Source organism: Trichomycterus rosablanca, chromosome 2, assembly GCF_030014385.1.
Source record: "Trichomycterus rosablanca isolate fTriRos1 chromosome 2, fTriRos1.hap1, whole genome shotgun sequence".
In the NCBI taxonomy this organism is placed as follows: domain Eukaryota; kingdom Metazoa; phylum Chordata; class Actinopteri; order Siluriformes; family Trichomycteridae; genus Trichomycterus; species Trichomycterus rosablanca.
In genome coordinates this window covers 52686989-52712833 of record NC_085989.1, presented here as the reverse complement: position 1 = coordinate 52712833, position 25845 = coordinate 52686989, and the positions used below count along the sequence as shown (strand labels likewise).

At 38.9% G+C, this 25845-nt stretch overlaps 1 long non-coding RNA gene and 1 pseudogene across 1 annotated transcript; one reads left to right on the top strand and one right to left on the bottom strand.

The window, feature by feature from the left end:
- LOC134334891 (uncharacterized) overlaps positions 1-25845 on the top strand; it is a 759100-nt pseudogene that overhangs the window by 700783 nt on the left and 32472 nt on the right.
- Positions 631-14371, bottom strand: LOC134335349 (uncharacterized). The gene is made up of 6 exons (XR_010015574.1): positions 14277-14371; positions 14086-14154; positions 13795-13909; positions 10253-10344; positions 1291-1491; positions 631-780 (listed from the first exon to the last, which is right to left on the bottom strand). It is a non-coding gene; the product is annotated as an uncharacterized LOC134335349 (long non-coding RNA).

The following is a 25845-nucleotide window of genomic DNA, read 5'->3' as shown; positions in this document are numbered from 1 at the left end:
ATGTAAATACTTTGTAAGCTGTTGAAATATGTAAATATGTGCTGCTCTGTCTGTCTATCCATCCATCTATCCATCCATTCATCCATGTGTGTGTGTCTTTATGTTAGATCTTTAATAATGCAGTCAGCAGAAGTGGGACCCCTAGTCAAAATATCCTATAGGATTCTAATAGAAAAAATCCTATAGGAATCTTATTGGTTTTCTATCATATTTTGGAACCAATCCTATAGGAATCCTATTAAACATCCTAAAGGAATCCTATTGGACATCTTATAGGAATCCTATTAAACATCCTGTAGGAATCCTATTGGACATCCTATAGATATCCTGTTGGACATCCTATAGATATCCTGTTGGACATCCTATAGATATCCTGTTGGACATCCTATAGATATCCTGTTGGATATTCTATAAGAAATGTTTTGGCCACTAAATAGGAATCCTAATATTCTAATATGATTTTATCTAGGAATTTTATTTGATTTACAGATAAACATTTGAAAAATGCATATAAAAATTCCTGTATGTCTTATTATACCTTTTCCTTAAGAGTATTCTACATTAAAATGTCTCTGCTTAAATAAATAAACAATTATTAATTGGTAAGTTAAACAATTTTATTATAATTAAGTAACAAACAGACAAACAATGATGCAAGCAAATAAATAAATTGACAGACAACAAGGCAACAAGGGCTAGAAAACAAAATGCACACTTTTGGGAAATGGCTTGTTTGATTAGTCTAAGATCTGTGCCAAATTTTTTCCTGATGTACGTAGTCTGTAAAACAAAGAAACATCAAATTATTTTTATATTCATTTTTAAAATTGCTAATGTATGTTAGAAGGAACGATGATTCATCAACATCACACAATAATACACTCATCCAATTTATCAGAGCATTTGGGAACAAGTCATTGGTTAACAATTTACAGCTGGTCTGTAGCAATGAAAGTAAATTAAGCTTTGAAAATTGATGCGACCAATTTACAAACCCTGTATAAAAGCAGGAATGCACTCTCTACCACAGTATTGTACATTCAAGCTATCATAATGTCTACAGAAAGACATTTTAACAAAGAAACACAGAGCATTGTAACTCCTAAGGGGCCATGATGTGGTGAATTCAGTTTTTCTACACCATGAAAAGATCAGTTTACATGCATTGAAATCTGAGATTATTTAGCATGTGATGCTCTAAAGACTGTGGTTTAAGCTACATACTGTACTGTCAGCATTATATAAAACAAATATTTCCACTATAGTATTTCCAGAAAATAATTTACTCACTTATTATGTCACACACTTTGTCTGGATCCAGCTGAGGTTTGGCCTCTCTTCCCCTAAAGGCGTTTAAGCACTTCCCTGTGTAGGTGTGTGTCGCCAACTTTCTTCTCCCAAAAACAGCCAGTAATAGATCTTTTGTTGATTTCTTTGGGTCTGTCCATTTTACATTTGCATACTCCAATTTTATTTGGGCTCAATTTTAACCTAACAAAAATTACAATGTTTAGACATTCAACTAATTTAAAATGCCATTTTTATGTTGCCTTTACACATCTTAAGGCAGTGAAAAAGTACAAACCAAAAATGTTGCATACCATATAATCCCGAGAAGTAAATATCAAACACTTTCTGTGCATGATGGGAAATATGTACAAATATGTTACCCTAAGAACTAGATATTGGACAGACAGACCATAGTACTTATGTACATGATTCTTATCAGGACTGGGTGAAACAAATCCTATGGATGGGAAACAAGGGCCAGAGTCCAGCACAGTTTGCTGATTTTTCTGCTCTGACACCATAAATAAGCGTGTTCATTACCTGCTGAACTGACTCAGGTGTGCTTGGGCAGGAAAATCACCAAACTGACATAATCTGCCCTCTAAGACCATAGTACCCACTTCTGTCCTAAACATACTTTTACAACCCAAAATCAGAAGAAAAGTTGTGACAGTATGGAAAATGCAAATAAAATAAAAATGCATTGTTTTTTACATTTACTTTGACTTTTATTTGATTGCAGACAGTATGAACCCAAGATATATTTTTTTTTTTTTAACTGGTTTTTTATTATTTATCACACAGAACAATACATACAAATTTCCAACATGTATGAGATGCATTCATAATCACAAAAAAGAAAAAACAAAAGTGGTAAAAAACATAAATTAAATAAATAAATAAATAATAATAATTAAGAGAAGAGGTAGTTACAGTTCTTGCATTTCAGGCATTAATGGTAACCATTTTTTGTTAAACGAATCTGATCTTAGCTGTAATCTTGCTGTAATTCTCTCCATAATAAAAACCTTTTTAACCATATCTCTCCATTGTATAATGTTAGGTGGTTGAGGTTTTAACCAACACACTGTAATCGCTTTCTTTGCTACCAGAAGCAGAATTCTTAATAAATATATCATGTCCCCGTCAGTCACATTGTCAGGTGGTATACCTAGTATATATAGTGCAGGGTCTAATGCAAATCTGATTCCTAAAATTTTAGTAATCTCTTTTTGAACTCTTTTCCAAAATTCTGATAATTTAGGGCAGTCCCAAAATGTATGAGTCAAGTCCCCCACTTGTCCACAGTTCCTCCAACATAGCTCAGATGTATTACTATATTTTGATGTAACAGAAGGTGTATTGAAGTATCTCATTTTTATTTTCCAGTCAAATTCCCTCCATGTTGGACTATTAGTTAGTTTATGGCCTGCTATGAATGTTTCTTCCCATTCGTCATCTGTTACTATAATATTTGCCTCTAACTCCCATTTTTCTTTAACCTCTATATTATTATCTTCAGAGTCCGCCTGTAACGCTTTATACAGTTTAGATATTATTCCTTTTTTAGTCTCTTCTTCTGCATATGTCATTAATAATTCCTCTATTTTTGATGATTCTCGGCAAATATTCTCCCATTCCCTATGTTTCTGGAGGTAATGTCTTACTTGGAGGTATTTATAAAAGTTGTGAGTTGGTAGTTCAAATTCTTGTCTAAGTTGTTCATATGACTTCATGTTTTGCCCACTGAACAGTTGTGCAATGTATATTAACCCATTATTTGCCCACATTTTGTATCCTGCATCCATAGTAGATGGTACAAAATCTGGGTTTATTGCTATTTTAGTGGCTCTACAAATGGAATTGGATAGTTTTAATTTCTTTCGCACCACTGTCCATATTTTCATTGTTCCCCTGATCCATTCATTTCCTATTTTTAATTTTCTCTGTGTTCTTTCAGTTAAAAATGGAAGTGACTCCAATGGTACCACTTGGCATGACCTTTGCTCCATTCCCACCCATATTGCATCTGTCTCTTTAGTTATCCACATGATTACCGCTCTCAATTGTGCAGCCCAGTAGTAATTTTTTAAATTAGGTAGATTTAATCCTCCTTTGTCTTTTGGACAAAGAAGTGTCCTATATTTAATTCTAGCTTTCTTATTTTGCCATACAAATTTTAATATATATTTATTTAATACTTTAAAAGTAGAGCTAGGAACCCGAATAGGCAGTGATTGAAATAAAAACAACAACCTTGGTAGGACATTCATTCTAATAGTTTCTATTCTTCCTGTCAGGGTCAAAGGCAATATCTCCCATCTAATCAAATCCTTTTTTATCTCCTTTATTAATTTCCCATAGTTCTCTTCATATAATCCAGATGTTACAGGTGTGATAATAATACCCAGGTATCTAAATCCTTTATTAGTCCATTTAAACTGAACTTTCCCCTCTAGTTCTTCTGGACATTTTCCTGAGAGCATCATAGCAATTGACTTAGAGTCATTGGTTTGGTATCCTGATAGTTCCCCATACTCCTTTAAGTTAATCAATAATGCTGAAATAGATGATGTTGGCTCACTAATGTATATCAATATATCATCTGCAAATAACGATACTTTATGTTCTATGCCCCCATCATCTCTTATTCCCTTTATATTGTTATTTATTCTTATTGATTCGGCCAATGGTTCAATACATGCTGCGAACAATAATGGACTAAGACAATCGCCTTGTCTTACTCCTCTTTTAAGATAAAAAAATTCTGAACAGTAACCATTAACTCTTACCCGTGATTTTGGATTTTTATATATTACCTTTACCCATTTTATGAAGGTTGGATGAAACCCAAAAACTTCCAATGTATGATATAGAAAATTCCATTTTACTCGGTCAAATGCCTTTTGTGCGTCTAGGCTGAGCAACATGGTTGGCTGGGGATTCTTTTTAGTGCATGACACAATGTTTAACGTTCTCCTAATATTATTAGCCCCCTGCCTCCCTGAAATAAAGCCTGTTTGATCTGTTTTAATTAATTTAGTTATGTATCTCTGCATTCTTTGTGTCAGTATGCTTGTTAATATTTTCATATCCATGCAGAGCAAACTAACAGGTCTATATCCCTCACAAGCAGTTGGATCTTTGCCCTCCTTATACATGACTGAAATAATGGCCTCTGACCAGGTTTTTGGTGGGTCATCTGATGATAAAGAATAATTAAACATGCTAGCTAACACTGGTGTAATCTCTTCTGCAAATTTTTTATAAAATTCTCCCGGGAACCCATCGGTGCCCGGGGATTTATTATTTTTAAGGGTTTTTATTGTATCCAAAATTTCCTGTATTGTAATTGGTCTTATCATTTCATCTGCCTCTTCTTCTAATAATGATGGTAACTGTAGTTTTTCAAGAAATGTTTGTGTTTTTTTGTCTGTGATGTCAGATTCTGAGTCATTATATAATTCTTTATAATATTCTGCAAAGGTCTCTGCTATCTCTTTTGGCTTTCCCAGAATTTGTTTGGAAGTAGGGTGTTTGATTTTCGAGATTGTCCTATTTGTTTGTGCTTTCCTAAGTTGGAATGCTAGTAGACGGCTTGCTCTGTTGCCCATCTCGTAGTATCTTTGACTTATAAAGCGTAAAGCTCCTTCGGCTCTATATGTCAAAAGTTCCTCTAGTCTGTGCCTGGTGTTTTTCAATTCGAGAAGTGTGTTGTTATCTCCTTTACTTTTATGTTCTATTTCCAATTCTTTAATTTTACTCTCCAGGTCTTTTTGTAGTTTCATCCGTATTTTTTTTAGTCTAGATGTTATTTCTATTATTTTTCCTCTTATTACTGCTTTACCCCCCTCCCATAAGATTGACGGTGATACTTCACCGTTATCATTTAATTGAAAGTATTCCAGTAAGCTTTGTTTTATTTCTTTTACCACCTTCTCATCTGACAGGATCAATACATTAAGTCTCCAGTATTTATAAAAATATTCTTTATCTATCTCTATTGTTAGTGTGACGGGGGCATGATCACTTATAGTTATGCTTTCTATGTTACAGTTCAGAACTTTGTGGGTATATTGCTGGGAAACACAGAAAAAGTCTATTCTTGAATAACTTCCATGTGGATTTGAATAGAAGGTAAAATCCCTCTCTCTTGGATTATTATTTCTCCATGGATCTACTAGACCTAATTCTCTAATCAAATTATTTAGTGCCTTAGATTTTGTTGTGATTGGTCCCTGTTCTAGTGGCAGTCTGTCTATTTTCCCATTCTGTACCACATTAAAGTCTCCTCCCATTATTATCATCCCCCTTCCATTACTGGTAATCACGTTTGCAATGTTTTTAAAAAAAAAATATTTCTTTCTCCTCATTTGGAGCATACACATTCAATATCGTTAGAGTTATATCACCTATGGAGCCAACTACCATTACATATCTTCCCATGTTGTCTTGTATTACATTTTCTGCAGTAAATGGTACGGACTTATTGATTAATATGGCTACACCCCTTTTTTTCCCACCTGAGGCATAAAATACTTGATTTACCCAATCCCTTTTCAGTTTTTTACATTCACCCTCCATTAAATGTGTTTCCTGCAGCAAAGCAATTGAGCACTTTAGTTTTTTCAGTTGGCTCAAAATCTTCTTCCTTTTGATGGGGTGGTTTAGTCCATGGACATTATACGAAACAAGATTCAACCTATTCATGTAATTTTCTTTTGAAACATATTGGTTCTGTACCTCTTAGAAAACAATACAGTTAAATAAAGCAAAAAAACCACATTGTACAAAAAATAAACAATATGCATCTCCTTTCGAACTAATGTACAATAACAACAGTATGTGACTTCCAAAAGTATCATGCCCAGAGAGATGTGGCATGTTCTCTCTGGGAGAATAATGCTATGTGCATCTGCAACTTCCCAGCTGTTACACAAAGTTGCCATTTACTCTAACTGAGTGTCTATCTAACTCCACCCAACCAATATTATTGTTGTTTTATATAAACAATGTCTCATTAGCCTCCTTTATTTATGTAAAGTGTATTCTACATTAGGCTGATGTTAATTGTCTCTTTAATTTCAAGGACTATATTCATTTATGTGTTTATTCAAATCATTTCTTTGAGCCCTACCGTACTGCCCATATAAATGAATTCAGTCTATGGGGTCCTGCCAGTTAGCCTCTGTATTTTGCATCTGTTTTCTTTTTCCCCTTCTCCTTGTCGCCATGGTCCAGTTTTCTTGTGTCATCCCTCTCCGTAGATTATCTGTCTCATCTTCCTCCACACTGATCCCCATTTCCCTCAACATCGGTGCCGCTTCTCTTAGTGTGGCATAGGTTTTAGTTCCTGATTGCAATAGCACTTTCAGCTGTGCAGGGTATGGTGATTGTGCCTTTACGTTTTTCTCCTTTAGTTTTTTAATCACGTCCCTCACCTGTTTCCTCTTTTTCTGTACTTCGGTTGTGTAGTCTTGATTAAAGTAGACAATCCGCCCCTCGTACGTGATCTTTTGTTTCCACGCTTGCTGTATTATGTGATCTTTTATCCGACAGTCTAAGAACCGGACAATGATTGCTCGTGGGGGGGCGTTTTCTTTCGGTTTAGGAAGCAGAGAACGGTGTGCTCTTTCAATACGGATTTCTAGATCATCCGCGATTTGCACTGACGTGCGAATAAATTCCGTTATAAAACCGATAGTGTCATTTTTCTCAGATCCCTCCGGAATGCCATGAATCCTTATGTTGTTACGTCTCATCCTTGACTCTAAATCGTCACACTTTGCGGCTAGTTTTACCTCTTGTTGCAGTAGAAAAACGACTGACTTCTCCAGCTGCGTTGTTCTGTCCTCCGTGTTTCCCAGCCTTTCTTCCATGTTTACTGCGCGATTTTCTAGATTAGTTGTTCTTTCCACTAACTCTCTCACACTTGTTTCTACAGGGGTTGGACAAAATAACTGAAACACCTGGTTTTAGACCACAATAATTTATTAGTATGGTGTAGGGCCTCCTTTTGCGGCCAATACAGCGTCAATTCGTCTTGGAAATGACATATACAAGTCCTGCACAGTGGTCAGAGGGATTTTAAGCCATTCTTCTTGCAGGATAGTGGCCAGGTCACTACGTGATGCTGGTGGAGGAAAACGTTTCCTGACTCACTTCTTCAAAACACCCCAAAGTGGCTCAATAATATTTAGATCTGGTGACTGTGCAGGCCATGGGAGATGTTCAACTTCACTTTCATGTTCATCAAACCAATCTTTCACCAGTCTTGCTGTGTGTATTGGTGCATTGTCATCCTGATACACGGCACCGCCTTCAGGATACAATGTTTGAACCATTGGATGCACATGGTCCTCCAGAATGGTTCGGTAGTCCTTGGCAGTGACGCGCCCATCTAGCACAAGTATTGGGCCAAGGGAATGCCATGATATGGCAGCCCAAACCATCACTGATCCACCCCCATGCTTCACTCTGGGCATGCAACAGTCTGGGTGGTACGCTTCTTTGGGGCTTCTCCACACCGTAACTCTCCCGGATGTGGGGAAAACAGTAAAGGTGGACTCATCAGAGAACAATACATGTTTCACATTGTCCACAGCCCAAGATTTGCGCTCCTTGCACCATTGAAACCGACGTTTGGCATCGGCACGAGTGACCAAAGGTTTGGCTATAGCAGCCCGGCCGTGTATATTGACCCTGTGGAGCTCCCGACGGACAGTTCTGGTGGAAACAGGAGAGTTGAGGTGCACATTTAATTCTGCCGTGATTTGGGCAGCCGTGGTTTTATGTTTTTTGGATACGATCCGGGTTAGCACCCGAACATCCCTTTCAGACAGCTTCCTCTTGCGTCCACAGTTAATCCTGTTGGATGTGGTTTGTCCTTCTTGGTGGTATGCTGACATTACCCTGGATACCGTGGCTCTTGATACATCACAAAGACTTGCTGTCTTGGTCACAGATGCGCCAGCAAGACGTGCACCAACAATTTGTCCTCTTTTGAACTCTGGTATGTCACCCATAATGTTGTGTGCATTGCAATATTTTGAGCAAAACTGTGCTCTTACCCTGCTAATTGAACCTTCACACTCTGCTCTTACTGGTGCAATGTGCAATTAATGAAGATTGGCCACCAGACTGGTCCAATTTAGCCATGAAACCTCCCACACTAAAATGACAGGTGTTTCAGTTATTTTGTCCAACCCCTGTAGTCTTGCCAAAGTTCTTTTGCTATCATTCACTGCATCTGTGTGTTCTTGTCTGAGTTTGCGGATTTCCATCAGTATTACCGAGTCTTGTTCTTCTTCCGCTAGCAATTTCCCCCGCGCCATCTCTTTCTCAACTTCGGTTCCTCCTTCTGTAGTATTATCTTTCCTTACAGACCTCATTTTCCTTTCCATCTCTTTCGCTGGGCTTCCTCAGTCCTTTCTTTATCAGTTTATCTCTCTTTCTGCCGTTTATATCGCTTAAAGGTGCTAATTTTAATTGGTTTTATTAGAGCTATGTTTTCTGCTGCCTCCTTCTACATAGCGCCACCGGAAGTCCCAAGATATATTTTATGTTTTGTCTGATCAACTTGTTAATGTACCTCCTAATGTAATTCCTGCATTTCACACCTGCAACACATTTCAAAAAAGTTAGAACCGGGTAACAAAAGACTAGTAAAGTTGTGTAATGCTACAAAAATCTTATTAGATGATTTTGTATAAAAAGAGCATCCCAGAGTGACTGAGTCATTCAGAATTAAAGATGGGGAGGGGGTCACCACTCTGTAAAAGACTGGACAGGCAAATAGTGCAACAATTCAAGAAAAACATTTCTCAATTAAAATAGTGAAGAACTTGTGTATTTCATCACCTACAGTACATAATAAAAAGAACACTTTATAAAACTTATAAACTTTATAAACCTTTTCTAAATCATTATCTGTAAGATTGGCACTGTATCCACAAATGCAAGTTAAAACTTTACCATGCAAAAGATGAAAACAGATATTAGCAAGATCCAGAAACACCACCACCTTCTCTTGGCCTGAGATCATTTAAGATGGACTGAGGCAAAGTGGAAAAGTGTCTTAAATGAACTCAAGCCCAGATAACGTGGTGGTGTTTCTGTATCTTGCTAATATCTGTTTTTATCTTTTGCATGGTAAAGTTTTAACTTGTTTTTGTGGATACAGTGACAAGCTCACAGACAATGGTTCACAGGTTTTGGAAAGTGTTCTTGAGTCCATTCAGTGATTTTTACTACAGAATCGTGTCTGTTTTTAATGCAGTGCTGCCTGAGGACCCAAATATCACAGTCAGACAATACTGGTTTTCAGTCTTCTGTCTTACATATAGATATTTCTCCAGATTCTCTGAATCTTTTAATGATATTATGTACTGTAGATGATGAAACAGACAAGTATTTTATGTTGGGAAATGTTACTCTTGAATTGTTGAACTTTTTGTCCACACAGTCTTTCACAGAGTGCTGAACCCCTCCCCATTTAATTCTGAAAGACTCAGTCACTCTGGGATGCTCTTTTTAAACCCAATCTTACTGACCCCTTATCAATTTAACTAATATGTTTTTGTAGCATTACACAACTTTACTAGTCTTTTGTTGCCCCGTCCCAACTGCTTTTGGAATGTGTAGCAGGTCTGAAATGCAGGAATTGATGTTTATTAATAAATGAAATAAAGTTGAGCAGATAAAACAAAATATCTTGGGTTCATACCAAAGTAAATGTAAGAAACACTGCATTTAAATTTTATTTGCATTTTCCATACTGTCCCAACTTTTTCTGATTTGGGGTTGTAGTAAAATTTATGGTATCATATTCTTCCTTTCATCAACCACTAAAGTCATGTAACAATGCATTTTATTCTCAGAAAATGTATGTAAAGCATGTAATTTTCATCATGTTCAGAATTACTGCATAAACACAGACATACAATGATTTGTTAGTTTTTACCTGTGTGGGTAAGGTAGTTACAGTCTCATGTGTTTGTATTTTTTTATTATTATCTGGCGGTGGCAACACTTGCTCTGTCTCATGTGGGAGTACTAAGGGGATAAAAACAATGTTACCAGACTGGAAAATTCTAATGATTAACAGTTTTTGAGTGATTATGACTTTTGTTAGAAAATGTTTGCAGCAAAATATTATGTATAATTAAAAATAGTAAACATAATTAAAATTACGTAATTATGAAAATAATCATGAAAATGTTGAGTATATGGCTTCTAAATGGATGGAAGTGTCCAATTGACTGAGAAAAACTGTAGCAAAAACATTTGACCTCAAAATTATATATATATATACAGGTCCTTCTCAAAAAATTAGCATATTGTGATAAAGTTCATTATTTTCCATAATGTAATGATAAAAATTAAACTTTCATATATTTTAGATTCATTGCACACCAACTGAAATATTTCAGGTCTTTTATTGTTTTAATACTGATGATTTTGGCATACAGCTCATGAAAACCCAAAATTCCTATCTCAAAAAATTAGCATATTTCATCCGACCAATAAAAGAAAAGTGTTTTTAATACAAAAAAAGTCAACCTTCAAATAATTATGTTCAGTTATGCACTCAATACTTGGTCGGGAATCCTTTTGCAGAAATGACTGCTTCAATGCGGCGTGGCATGGAGGCAATCAGCCTGTGGCACTGCTGAGGTGTTATGGAGGCCCAGGATGCTTCGATAGCGGCCTTAAGCTCATCCAGAGTGTTGGGTCTTGTGTCTCTCAACTTTCTCTTCACAATATCCCACAGATTCTCTATGGGGTTCAGGTCAGGAGAGTTGGCAGGCCAATTGAGCACAGTAATACCATGGTCAGTAAACCATTCACCAGTGGTTTTGGCACTGTGAGCAGGTGCCAGGTCGTGCTGAAAAATGAAATCTTCATCTCCACAAAGCTTTTCAGCAGATGGAAGCATGAAGTGCTCCAAAATCTCCTGATAGCTAGCTGCATTGACCCTGCCCTTGATAAAACACAGTGGACCAACACCAGCAGCTGACATGGCACCCCAGACCATCACTGACTGTGGGTACTTGACACTGGACTTCAGGCATTTTGGCATTTCCTTCTCCCCAGTCTTCCTCCAGACTCTGGCACCTTGATTTCCGAATGACATGCAAAATTTGCTTGAATCCGAAAACAGTACTTTGGACCACTGAGCAACAGTCCAGTGCTGCTGTTTCTGGTTCAAAAGTGGCTTGACCTGGGGAATGCGGCACCTGTAGCCCATTTCCTGCACACGCCTGTGCACGGTGGCTCTGGATGTTTCTACTCCAGACTCAGTCCACTGCTTCCGCAGGTCCCCCAAGGTCTGGAATCGGCCCTTCTCCACAATCTTCCTCAGGGTCCGGTCACCTCTTCTCGTTGTGCAGCGTTTTCTGCCACACTTTTTCCTTCCCACAGACTTCCCACTGAGGTGCCTTGATACAGCACTCTGGGAACAGCCTATTCGTTCAGAAATTTCTTTCTGTGTCTTACCCTCTTGCTTGAGGGTGTCAATGATGGCCTTCTGGACAGCAGTCAGGTCGGCAGTCTTACCCATGATTGCAGTTTTGAGTAATGAACCAGGCTGGGAGTTTTTAAAAGCCTCAGGAATCTTTTGCAGGTGTTTAGAGTTAATTCGTTGATTCAGATGATTAGGCTAATAGCTCGTTTAGAGAACCTTTTCATGATATGCTAATTTTTTGAGATAGGAATTTTGGGTTTTCATGAGCTGTATGCCAAAATCATCAGTATTAAAACAATAAAAGACCTGAAATATTTCAGTTGGTGTGCAATGAATCTAAAATATATGAAAGTTTAATTTTTATCATTACATTATGGAAAATAATGAACTTTATCACAATATGCTAATTTTTTGAGAAGGACCTGTACAGTGTATCACAAAAGTGAGTACACCCCTCACATTTCTGCAAATATTTTATTATATCTTTTCATGGGACAACACTATAGACATGAAACTTGGATATAACTTAGAGTAGTCAGTGTACAGCTTGTATAGCAGTGTAGATTTACTGTCTTCTGAAAATAACTCAACACACAGCCATTAATGTCTAAATAGCTGGCAACATAAGTGAGTACACCCCACAGTGAACATGTCCAAATTGTGCCCAAAGTGTCAATATTTTGTGTGACCACCATTATTATCCAGCACTGCCTTAACCCTCCTGGGCATGGAATTCACCAGAGCTGCACAGGTTGCTACTGGAATCCTCTTCCACTCCTCCATGATGACATCACGGAGCTGGTGGATGTTAGACACCTTGAACTCCTCCACCTTTCACTTGAGGATGCGCCACAGGTGCTCAATTGGGTTTAGTCCATCACCTTTACCTTCAGCTTTCTCGGCAAGGCAGTTGTCATCTTGGAGGTTGTGTTTGGGGTCGTTATCCTGTTGGAAAACTGCCATGAGGCCCAGTTTTCGAAGGGAGGGGATCATGCTCTGTTTCAGAGTGTCACAGTACATGTTGGAATTCATGTTTCCCTCAATGAACTGCAGCTCCCCAGTGCCAGCAACACTCATGCAGCCCAAGACCATGATGCTACCACCACCATGCTTGACTGTAGGCAAGATACAGTTGTCTTGGTACTTCTCACCAGGGCGCCGCCACACATGCTGGACACCATCTGAGCCAAACAAGTTTATCTTGGTCTCGTCAGACCACAGGACATTCCAGTAATCCATGTTCTTGGACTGCTTGTTTTCAGCAAACTGTTTGCGGGCTTTCTTGTGCGTCAGCTTCCTTCTGGGATGACGACCATGCAGACCGAGTTGATGCAGTGTGCGGCGTATGGTCTGAGCACTGACAGGCTGACCTCCCACGTCTTCAACCTCTGCAGCAATGCTGGCAGCACTCATGTGTCTATTTTTTAAAGCCAACCTCTGGATATGACACCGAACACGTGGACTCAACTTCTTTGGTCGACCCTGGCGAAGCCTGTTCCGAGTGGAACCTGTCCTGGAAAACCGCTGTATGACCTTGGCCACCATGCTGTAGCTCAGTTTCAGGGTGTTAGCAATCTTCTTATAGCCCAGGCCATCTTTGTGGAGAGCAACAATTCTATTTCTCACATCCTCAGAGAGTTCTTTGCCATGAGGTGCCATGTTGAATATCCAGTGGCCAGTATGAGAGAATTGTACCCAAAACACCAAATTTAACAGCCCTGCTCCCCATTTACACCTGGGACCTTGACACATGACACCAGGGAGGGACAACGACACATTTGGGCACAATTTGGACATGTTCACTGTGGGGTGTACTCACTTATGTTGCCAGCTATTTAGACATTAATGGCTGTGTGTTGAGTTATTTTCAGAAGACAGTAAATCTACACTGCTATACAAGCTGTACACTGACTACTCTAAGTTATATCCAAGTTTCATGTCTATAGTGTTGTCCCATGAAAAGATATAATAAAATATTTGCAGAAATGTGAGGCGTGTACTCACTTTTGTGATACACTGTATATATATATATATATTACCTTTGCTTTCCACTCTAATGATCCTTTTCTCTATATTTTCAATTTTCTCCGTCATCCCCATTAGTATTTCTTTTAATTCTGAGAATTGTTTCATCACTACTTTGGTATTGTGTGCCTGGGACAGACAGAAAGACAGATTGATAAAAGTTAGTGATCATAAATTGTAAAATAGTAGAAAACAATTATAAACTGTCACCATTGTAATTATTTAATGTAAAGATATATGCATGACGCAAAACACAAAGGAAAACATTTTTTAATATTGACATGAGGTTAGGTGTGTTAGCTAACCTGAGATCCTGAATCATCAAAGGCACTAGGAGAACAAGGGCCAGCAGAATCAGATACACCAGAAGAACTCTAGAGTGAGAGAGATTATAAACTCTCAAAATATAGCAAAGAGTGTGTGAATAAGCAATCAGTAGCAGTGGCAAAATCATTAGACTAATATATCGTTTGTTGCTGTTGCAGGTATTTCCTACCTTTTGATTTACTTTATAATCCATTAGGATGGACTTTGACATTGTTCTGGACATTTCTTTTTTTTTCCTTCCTCACTGTATTTGTTGGGAAGAATTCTTCCTGTACAACAAATAGATAACTACATTACTTTTTCTCTGCCATCCTGAAAGTGAATTGTAAAGCAGAGTTAGGTGGTAATCCATGTCAGTTCTTGCCTCATCCTCAGAGGTTGTAGCTGGCGAGGAATGGATAGGTGGCCATTTTTGCCTCTGACCACGGCCACAAATTTCAGTATCCTTCGCAGAATTTTCCCTCTTCTCCAGAGTCTCTAAAATTTTCAGTAGGGTGGATCTACTTCCTTGAGAAACAAAACATACCATTTTAATTGATGTCACTGTTTCTTCTGAAATTAGGGAAATTAAAAAATAGTTTGTCCTGCTTTTTTTTAAGTAACTGTCTCTACTGTCCAGGAATGGCGTTCTACTAGATTTTTGAGCATTGCTGTGAGGATTTGATTGCATTCAGCAACAAGAGCGTTTGTGAGATCAGGATGTTGGATGATCACCATCACACCTCATCCTCAGCTCCCAAACACATCCCTATAGTATTTGCTAGAGCTCAATCATTCCAGAGAACACAGTTTCAAGGGGACATTTTACCTCTCTACCCCACACCAGATTTTATGCATAGTGCAAATAGGTTCATGGTTTCTCTGTTCCAGGGAGTCCTATACTATTGATAATACTTCTCTACAGGGACTAGCTGTATGTGTTTATTTGTACATCTGTGTCCATAATGGGTCTAAATTAAAGTAGCTGAATCCAGAAGGAGTGTCTACAAACTTATGCAATTGTGTATATATAATTCTACACCGCTTTCCAAATTATTATGCAAATTGGATTTAAGTGTCATAAAGATTGAATTTTTCAATTAAACTCATAGATGGTATTGTGTCTCAGGGCTCTTTGGATCACTAAAATCTATTTCAGCCAGGTGAGCCCAATTAAAGGAAAACTGCTTAAGAAAGATGTTCCACATTATTAAAGAGGCCTCAGGTTTCAAGCAATATGGGAAAGAAAAAGGATCTCTCTGCTGCCAAAAAGCATCAAATAGTGCAATGCCTTGGACAAGGTATGAAAACATTTGATTTTTCACGAAAACTTAAGCCTGATCATCATTTGTGGCTAATGCAGAGCATAAACAGGTTCCTGCAGATAAAGGCATAATGAGGAAGGTTTCTGCCAGACAAATTCATCAGATTAAGAGAGCAGCTGCTAAAATGCCATAACAAACCAGCAAACAGGTATTTAAAGCTGTTGGTGAATCAGGAGTCCCGCAAACCTCAAGGTGTAGGATCCTCCAGAGGCTTGCAGTTGTGCATAAACCTACTATTCGGCCACCCCTAACAAGTGCTCACAAGCAGAAAAAAAAAAAAAAAAAAAAAAAAAAACATCAGTATAAGTGCCGTTTTTTCAAACATCAGTATAAGTGCCGTGCAACCCTGGATGGTCCAGATGGATGGAATAGTGGATGGTCACCATGTCCCAACAAGGCTGCGATGTCAGCAAGGAGGTGAAGGAGTCATGTTTTGGGCCTTTAGGGTCCCTGAAGGTGTGAAAATTACCTTGGCAAAGTATATAGAGTTTCTGACTGACCACTTTGTTCCATGGTACAAAAAGAAGAACCGTGCCGTGCAGCAAAATTATCTTCATGCATGACAAATCTCGTGCTGCAAAGATTACCTCTGTGTCATTGGCTGCAATGGGCATAAAATGAGAGAAACTCGTGGTGTGGCCACCATCCTCCCTGACCTTAACCCTACTGAGAACCGTTGAAGTATACTCAAGCAAAAGATCTATTATGGTGGGAGGCAGTTCACATCAAAACAGCAGCTCTGGGAGGCTATTCTGACATCCTGCAAAGAAATTCAAGCAGAAACTCTCCAAAAACTCACAAGTTCAATGGATGCAAGAATTGTGAAGGTGATATGAAAGAAGGGGTCCTATGTTAACATGTAACTTGGCCTGTTAAGATGTTTTTGATTGAAATATCTTTTGATTTCAGTGAATGTGACCTCTTAATGCTGCCAATTCAACAAATGACTATTTTCAGTTCTTTACAACCTATATGGAAACTCTGTTGTGCATAATAATTTAAAACAGTGCATTTTGAGTTTTTTTATTTTTGAAAAAAAAAAATACTGTGATCATTGGGAGGTTTGTTCAATAGAAATTCGATTCATACTCTAACTTGATGACTTGAAAATTATACTGACTGTCATCTGCATCGATCATGTAGGAAAATCAGAGAAAAATATAAATTGCATAATAATTTGGAACTTGGTGTATAGTGTGCCTACTTCAGTTCTTACTTTGGGTGAATGTACTGATGTACTGATGAAATTCACTAACCTTTTTGTAGAATTTTTGCTGGGCTTGTTTCATCGCCATAAAATACATCACACATTGAACCCACTGAGCAAATTTCGTTTGCGATTTTTTTTTATAGGCAAAAAATCCCATGTAGGTGGATCTTCTATCCACTGTATTAGCATATAGGCCATACTCTGGAATGAGAGAGAGGGACACACAAACACACACATGCACACGCACACACACACATACACACACACACACACACACTCAGTGAGACTTATCAAATAAAAGTAGAATAGTAAAAATATTTTTTATACAGGTGTTTACTAATTAACAATAACTTTTTCTTATATGTTATATAAACTATAAGTTGATATTAATGAAGTGGCCAGTCAGTGTGTGTGTGTATGTATGTATGTATGTATGTATGTGTGTATATTGTAATGCTGCAGTAAAAAAAAGACAAGGCGTAGACTCTAATTTCAATCTCTAGACCCGAAGCGTATAAATTACCGCCGCGGTGCTGCGCGCGCAGCCTGTGTGTTGATTATAGGAGCGTATAACGCGCAGCGCGCCGCTTCTGGTGCTAAATGGGGGTATAAACTGCACCCCGTTCCGCCGCTCCACTCCCCCCTCAGTTCTCACCCATCACTGCTCATACAGTATGAACGACATGCACAGCGTGTTTAGATATACTGTAGATGTAGTTCAGAATTTGTTTTTCAGAATGTTTTCCTGAGATTCAAAATAAAAAAAAATCCCGTCAGAGTCTCGCTCCTGCAAACAGTGTCATGGTTGTCATGGTAACTTTAAATAACGGTACTCCAGCACAGCAAGTTAGCTGTCTGGCTATAACGTTATTAATATCCAATTAATATAACTTAAAAAAAAACATCAAGAAAACTATCGGACATGTCTTACAAATTTTTTAATCAAAATATATGATGTAAATGCAATGTTAAACGCAATTAACCCTAATGCCGGCGGACGTAAGTTACCGTTAACAAACACTACGAACTTAAACTATAAAAACTTACTTAATTGATTTATTTATATGTACTTAATAAAATATAATATTTCTAAATCGCATTTCTAAAGAAAATAAGCTTAAATGAAAGTGTGTATATACTGTATGTTTGTACCTTCTCAGTAGCTGGTAGACTCCTGGTCGGATCCAACGTCTTTAACGGACCAGGTGTAATTCAAATTCTGATTCCGCACGCGCAGGTCAGTAGAAGCCACTGTAGAAGCTTCCCTGTGTTAGCTGAATCTCCCTCTTTCTCTCTAATATATATATATATATATATATAATATATATATATATATATATATATATATATAATATATATATATATATATATATATATATATATATATATATATATATATATATATATATATATATATATATATATATATAGATGTAGTCACACACACTGTATATACTGTATGTTTTAATTCTCTTATTATACCATACTTGACCCACAGATCCCTTGTCAGCTGTACCAGGACTCCTAATTTTACTAATACAATCTGTACAAATTAATGGAATAATGGACACAGAGACAATGAATACATGTAGAAAAGGCCTGTAGAAAAGGTATTTTTAAAGTCCTTATGGCACCTTATTTTCCATCCTTGCATCTGGTTCGAAACCAGAAAAGGTTTACACATTTCCTATTGTAGTTTCAAGTTTGTTGTTCTTTTGTTAGATTTTTGGATGCTGATTTGATGGAACCACTCCCAAAGACCACAAAATGGAGAAAGGGAAACCACCATTGTGATTTTCCCCAGACTCATAATGGAAACATCACTGAAGATTCATCCCCCTGTTCTGTTCTGGAAATGGACATTGACCTCTCTAGTTCACTACAGTGTGAACATGAGGAGGACACCGTATCATGTAGTGACACAATTTCTGAAGTTTTGCCAGATTCTGGTAACACAGAAGGTGTTCATGAATTTCCAAACTCTGAATCAGAGTTTATGGGGGCTCCACTTTACCCAGGGTCAGACATAACACTTGCACAATGTGTAGTGCTCATTCTAGCTTATTCTCTTAGACACAACTTAAGCGCTAGAGCTGTAGAAGATAATTTAAAACTACTAAGCCTCCTCTTACCAGCAAATAACATTTTGCCACATTCTCTCCATATATTCAAAACACTGTTTAAAAACCCAGCAGATTCTATTACCATACATTATTTTTGTGAAGGCTGTGGAATGTGTCTACCCAAGCAAAATACACATTGTATGGCCTGTGGTGATAAAAGTGACACTGATAAAAATCTTAGGGAAGGTAACTTTTTTATTAGTGTATCACTTGACAGTCAGATCAGAGACATCCTACAAAGGGAGGACTGCCCCATTGTAGAGCATACAGACGTACATCACAGTGAAATGCTTAAAGGAATCACAAACTTTAGTTGTGGTGATGTGTCCTTGCTTTGGAATTGTGATGGTATTTCTGTTTTCAATTCTTCATCATACTCTCTGTGGCCAATTCGCTGTGTAATAAATGAACTTCCAGCTGAAGTGCGTTATAAAAATGTGCTGCTGGCAGGTGTCTGGTTTGGACGTGGAAAGCCAGAAATGTCCACATTTTTTAAACAGTTTGTAGAAGATATTAAAGAGATTAACACACATGGTGTCAAATGGGTGCATCCAAAAACAGGCATTACAAGAGTTTCAAGAGTGTTCCCTGTAGCTTGTACATGTGATGCAGTGGCCAGGTGCATGCTTCAGGGTGTTCACCAGTTTAATGGTGCATATGGTTGTGGTTTCTGTCTCAGTGAAGGAATGGTTGTGGCAAAGGGAAGAGGCTACACAAGGGTGTATCCTGCTGTACAGGCTGAAATGAGAAGCCATGAACATGTTGTGGAATGTGGACAGAAGGCCATTGAAGAGGGTGTTGATCATATCCTAGGTGTTAAGTCACTGTCACCATTGATTCTTCTGAGCAGCTCAACTGGTTTTGATATAGTGAAGAGTTTCCCTGTAGATTATATGCACTGTGTACTGCTTGGAGTGACAAAACAGTATTTAGATCTCTGGTTCAACAGCAAATATCATGACTGCCCATGGTACAGTGTATCACAAAAGTGAGTACACCCCTCACATTTCTGCAAATATTTCATTATATCTTTTCATGGGACAACACTATAGACATGAAACTTGGATATAACTTAGAGTAGTCAGTGTACAACTTGTATAGCAGTGTAGATTTACTGTCTTCTGAAAATAACTCAACACACAGCCATTAATGTCTAAATGGCTGGCAACATAAGTGAGTACACCCCACAGTGAACATGTCCAAATTGTGCCCAAAGTGTCAATATTTTGTGTGACCACCATTATTATCCAGCACTGCCTTAACCCTCCTGGGCATGGAATTCACTAGAGCTGCACAGGTTGCTACTGGAATCCTCTTCCACTCCTCCATGATGACATCACGGAGCTGGTGGATGTTAGACACCTTGAACTCCTCCACCTTCCACTTGAGGATGCGCCACAGGTGCTCAATTGGGTTTAGTCCATCACCTTTACCTTCAGCTTCCTCAGCAAGGCAGTTGTCATCTTGGAGGTTGTGTTTGGGGTCGTTATCCTGTTGGAAAACTGCCATGAGGCCCAGTTTTCGAAGGTAGGGGATCATGCTCTGTTTCAGAATGTCACAGTACATGTTGGAATTCATGTTTCCCTCAATGAACTGCAGCTCCCCAGTGCCAGCAACACTCATGCAGCCCAAGACCATGATGCTACCACCACCATGCTTGACTGTAGGCAAGATACAGTTGTCTTGGTACTTCTCACCAGGGCGCCGCCACACATGCTGGACACCATCTGAGCCAAACAAGTTTATCTTGGTCTCGTCAGACCACAGGGCATTCCAGTAATCCATGTTCTTGGACTGCTTGTCTTCAGCAAACTGTTTGCTGGCTTTCTTGTGCGTCAGCTTCCTTCTGGGGTGACGACCATGCAGACCGAGTTGATGCAGTGTGCGGCGTATGGTCTGAGCACTGACAGGCTGACCTCCCACGTCTTCAACCTCTGCAGCAATGCTGGCAGCACTCATGTGTCTATTTTTTAAAGCCAACCTCTGGATATGACGCCGAACATGTGGACTCAACTTCTTTGGTCGACCCTGGCGAAGCCTGTTCCGAGTGGAACCTGTCCTGGAAAACCGCTGTATGACCTTGGCCACCATGCTGTAGCTCAGTTTCAGGGTGTTAGCAATCTTCTTATAGCCCAGGCCATCTTTGTGGAGAGCAACAATTCTATTTCTCACATCCTCAGAGAGTTCTTTGCCATGAGGTGCCATGTTGAATATCCAGTGGCCAGTATGAGAGAATTGTACCCAAAACACCAAATTTAACAGCCCTGCTCCCCATTTACACCTGGGACCTTGACACATGACACCAGGGAGGGACAACGACACATTTGGGCACAATTTGGACATGTTCACTGTGGGGTGTACTCACTTATGTTGCCAGCTATTTAGACATTAATGGCTGTGTGTTGAGTTATTTTCAGAAGACAGTAAATCTACACTGCTATACAAGCTGTACACTGACTACTCTAAGTTATATCCAAGTTTCATGTCTATAGTGTTGTCCCATGAAAAGATATAATCAAATATTTGCAAAAATGTGAGGGGTGTACTCACTTTTGTGATACACTGTATATTGGAACCTCAAAAGACACTGTTGATCAAAGGTTGCTCTCCATCTCACCACCCTCTGATGTACCCAGAGTTCCACGTACTGTGCATGTGGCACACAAGTGGAAGGCTGCAGAATGCCGGAGCTGGTTACTTTTTTATAGCTTACCAGTGCTGCAAATGATCCTGCCAGCCAAATACTTGAAACACTGGTTACTTTTGGTCAGTGCAGTCTTCTGTCTTCTCAAGGAGAACATTTCAGAGTGTGACTTTGCAGACGCCTCTAGAAAACTGAACAAATTTGTCTGTCAGATGCCAGAAACATATGGCTTGTGTCACATGTCTTTCAATGTGCACCTACTGACTCACTTGCCATTCTCTGTGAAAATGCATGGACCATTATGGTCAACATCTACATTTCCATTCAAAAGCCATAATCAAAAACTTTTGCAGTTATGCCATGGGACACAATCTATACCAAGGCAAATAGCTCTGCGTTTTACCATCTTTCAGTCTTTACCTAAGTTACTCAGGAAATCTCACACTGTTGGTAGTGTCTCACACAGAGTTGACAAAATTGTTAATGATTGGATGGCTGGCTATCCTCTGACATCAAAAGCAAAGAAAATTAATGACATTGTTTTTCTGGGTTGTCCCTGTCTGAAGTCACTGGAAGAAACAGAATGCTCATTGCTACTTCCATTTTGTAGCATTCAGAAGACCAATATGACTGCTGAATTTTATGACCGGGCTGTTTTAAGCGGAAAGGTGTTCACAACAGAGGCATATGGACAAGGGCATAAACACAATAGCTATACTACTGAGCTGAAAAATGGTAGCATTGGGGTAATAAAGTCAATAATAAATATCCCAAAAGAAAATAATAACAATCCAGTGTTTTTGGTACAGCTTTTCCAAACGGAAACAGCACGGTTTGGCTCAGAGGCAGTGGCACATTAAAAAATTGTTAGACTTACAACAACAAGAATAGCTGTGAAACCAATTGATGTGGTCCGCAAGGTAGTTTTCATTGGGAAAATTCACAAAAATATGTATGTGTCATTACAGCCAAACAGTATAGAAATAGACTAAGTCTATATTTGTGAGAGTAGATTAAACACAGCATATGCAATGCATGGAAATTAAAGATATACACTTGACATGTTCAAAGTTGGTGAGATCAAATATGGAGAAATTTAGAAGAAAAAAACAGAGAAATTAGCCAAATGTCTGAATGTATGAATGAGTTACTAAATAACTTTGTTTAGATGTATTCTTATTTTTGAACTATTTATTTGTTAATTCTTATAGCTTCTATTTTTGTTTTTCATAACTTAACTGCTTATGGGCCAGACAACAATGATGGAAATGTAGATATTTAAAATATTGTGAAATATAACTATATATATATATATATATATACAGTGTATCACAAAAGTGAGTACACCCCTCACATTTCTGCAAATATTTCATTATATCTTTTCATGGGACAACACTATAGACATGAAACTTGGATATAACTTAGAGTAGTCAGTGTACAGCTTGTATAGCAGTGTAGATTTACTGTCTTCTGAAAATAACTCAACACACAGCCATTAATGTCTAAATAGCTGGCAACATAAGTGAGTACACCCCACAGTGAACATGTCCAAATTGTGCCCAAATGTGTCGTTGTCCCTCCCTGGTGTCATGTGTCAAGGTCCCAGGTGTAAATGGGGAGCAGGGCTGTTAAATTTGGTGTTTTGGGTACAATTCTCTCATACTGGCCACTGGATATTCAACATGGCACCTCATGGCAAAGAACTCTCTGAGGATGTGAGAAATAGAATTGTTGCTCTCCACAAAGATGGCCTGGGCTATAAGAAGATTGCTAACACCCTGAAACTGAGCTACAGCATGGTGGCCAAGGTCATACAGCGGTTTTCCAGGACAGGTTCCACTCGGAACAGGCTTCGCCAGGGTCGACCAAAGAAGTTGAGTCCACGTGTTCGGCGTCATATCCAGAGGTTGGCTTTAAAAAATAGACACATGAGTGCTGCCAGCATTGCTGCAGAGGTTGAAGACGTGGGAGGTCAGCCTGTCAGTGCTCAGACCATACACCGCACACTGCATCAACTCGGTCTGCATGGTCGTCATCCCAGAAGGAAGCTGACGCACAAGAAAGCCAGCAAACAGTTTGCTGAAAACAAGCAGTCCAAGAACATGGATTACTGGAATGCCCTGTGGTCTGACGAGACCAAGATAAACTTGTTTGGCTCAGATGGTGTCCAGCATGTGTGGCGGCGCCCTGGTGAGAAGTACCGAGACAACTGTATCTTGCCTACAGTCAAGCATGGTGGTGGTAGCATCATGGTCTTGGGCTGCATGAGTGTTGCTGGCACTGGGGAGCTGCAGTTCATTGAGGGAAACATGAATTCCAACATGTACTGTGACATTCTGAAACAGAGCATGATCCCCTCCCTTCGAAAACTGGGCCTCATGGCAGTTTTCCAACAGGATAACGACCCCAAACACAACCTCCAAGATGACAACTGCCTTGCTGAGGAAGCTGAAGGTAAAAGTGATGGACTAAACCCAATTGAGCACCTGTGGGGCATCCTCAAGTGGAAGGTGGAGGAGTTCAAGGTGTCTAACATCCACCAGCTCCGTGATGTCATCATGGAGGAGTGGAAGAGGATTCCAGTAGCAACCTGTGCAGCTCTGGTGAATTCCATGCCCAGGAGGGTTAAGGCAGTGCTGGATAATAATGGTGGTCACACAAAATATTGACACTTTGGGCACAATTTGGACATGTTTACTGTGGGGTGTACTCACTTATGTTGCCAGCCATTTAGACATTAATGGCTGTGTGTTGAGTTATTTTCAGAAGACAGTAAATCTACACTGCTATACAAGTTGTACACTGACTACTCTAACTTATATCCAAGTTTTATTTCTATAGTGTTGTCCCATGAAAAGATATAATGAAATATTTGCAGAAATGTGAGGGGTGTACTCACTTTTGTGATACACTGTATATATATATTAGGGCTGTCAAACGATTAAAATTTTTAATCGCGATTAATCTCAGAATTTCATATAGTTAATCGCGATTAATCGCATAAAAAAAAAATCTGTGTAAATGTTATAGAAAACAAGGATTTTTAAGTGAAATGTTACAGTTAAAATGGTGAACACATTTTATGCTAAATGTACTGATGTTAAAAACTGCTGGGACAAGAGAAAACTGTTTTATTCACTCACATACTAGGCAGTAATACTATCCAGTGGTTTAATGGACGTTTCTACACGAACTGAGTGTGTTTAGACTAGGGTGGCCAGATTCATAGTAACAAAAAGGAGGACATTACACCCCAAAAAGCCGGACATCATATTAGGAACAGGGGGACATGCTACTGCAACACACAGAATGAATCCAGAACCCATATAACAGAGTTTTTGACCAATTTAAGCAAGAATTATATAACAAATGACTGTTTTACTCACTAAATGTTGTGTCTTTTCATATTTAGGTCCGTTCATCGCTGCCTCAAAAGTTTACTTTTTGGCATTTTCACCGCGTTCCTGATCATGAGAGCTGAGTGATTGACTCAAGTAGCGGTGTTTACAAAACAGAGAGGGCGGGCGAAATTCAACCACCCAATCACAGACTAGCTTTTAGAGGGCGGACCTTCTCCGATTGGCCAGTGGTAGCTCTATAAGGAGTCAAATGAGGCTGTTAAACCAATGATATACAAAGCATTTGTTTCGACATGTACCTGAGCCAATGGTAAATAATATTGATCAAAAATGAAACCAGTTCACTCCAAAAGGAGGATTTTGAAGTGTCCGTCCTAGCGTTACGTGAATGGAGGACTGGCAGCTTCTTTATTATGCAAGTGCATTACTACGACACTACGACGCTCGGTAACATTATGTTAACAAACCGCAAATGAAAAACGGTGGCAAGTCCGACATTCAAATGTTTGTTCTACCAGTCAAGTCTCAACATGAACTAGAATTTGCGTTAACGGCACTAATTTTTATAATCGCGTTAAATTGAGATTGCGTTAATGCGTTATTATCGCGTTAACTTCGACAGCCCTAATATATATATAACTATATATAGAGCTACCACTGGCCAATCGGAGAAGGTCCGCCCTCTAAAAGCTAGTCTGTGATTGGGTGGTTGAATTTCGCCCGCCCTCTCTGTTTTGTAAACACCGCTACTTGAGTCAATCACTCAGCTCTCATGATCAGGAACGCGGTGAAAATGCCAAAAAGTAAACTTTTGAGGCAGCGATGAACGGACCTAAATATGAAAAGACACAACATTTAGTGAGTAAAACAGTCATTTGTTATATAATTCTTGCTTAAATTGGTCAAAAACTCTGTTATATGGGTTCTGGATTCATTCTGTGTGTTGCAGTAGCATGTCCCCCTGTTCCTAATATGATGTCCGGCTTTTTGGGGTGTAATGTCCTCCTTTTTGTTACTATGAATCTGGCCACCCTAGTCTAAACACACTCAGTTCGTGTAGAAACGTCCATTAAACCACTGGATAGTATTACTGCCTAG